Genomic DNA, 694 nt, shown 5'->3' with positions numbered 1-694 from the left:
GCTGGGCTCTGGCGATCCTTCTGCTCAGCCTTCAAGTAGCTGGAACTACAGGCGCGTGTCACCACACCCGGCTAATTTTTGATTTATTGTAAAAATGAGGTCTCGCCAAGTTGCCCGGGCGAGTCTTGAACACTTGGGATCAGGCAATCCACTCGCCTCAGCCTCCCAAATTGCTGGGATGACAGGCTGAGCCACCGAGCCCAGCCTATTATTTGTGCTGGGTTTGCAGAGAGGCTTTAAGAGGAATTGGGGGCTGTGATGAAAGACTGGCCTCCAATTGCAGGAGCAGAGTCGAAGGACAGGGAACACCGATGAGGAACATTCCACTTGGAGTTGCGGGGCCAGAGGGAAGGGAGGACTTGTGTGACGTGGTGAATGAATGAATGAGTAAATGAATGAGGTGGAGGACTAGAAGGCAGGCAATCTCCCCCAAAGGGCCTTTTTACTCTAGTCCAGTGACATGTGGTGAAAGAAGTTTTTGGCACCGGTAACGATTCCATGCCGGTCTAAACCAAGAGATTTATTAAAGGGGTAGTTACACGAAGGGACTGTAACCGAGGAAGGGCAAGAGAGAGAGAGAGAGAAAGAGAGACCGAGAGAGATAGAGAGTAAGAGAGTAAGAGAGTGGCGGGGACAGAGAGAGAAAGCAAGGGGGGGGGGGAGGGGGAGAGAGGGAGAGAGAAAGAAAGAGAGG

The sequence above is a fragment of the Carlito syrichta genome, unplaced genomic scaffold (assembly GCF_000164805.1).
Source record: "Carlito syrichta isolate Samal-C Ts95f unplaced genomic scaffold, Tarsius_syrichta-2.0.1 Scaffold304427, whole genome shotgun sequence".
Taxonomy (NCBI): domain Eukaryota; kingdom Metazoa; phylum Chordata; class Mammalia; order Primates; family Tarsiidae; genus Carlito; species Carlito syrichta.
Note: the sequence above shows the minus strand (reverse complement) of the source record.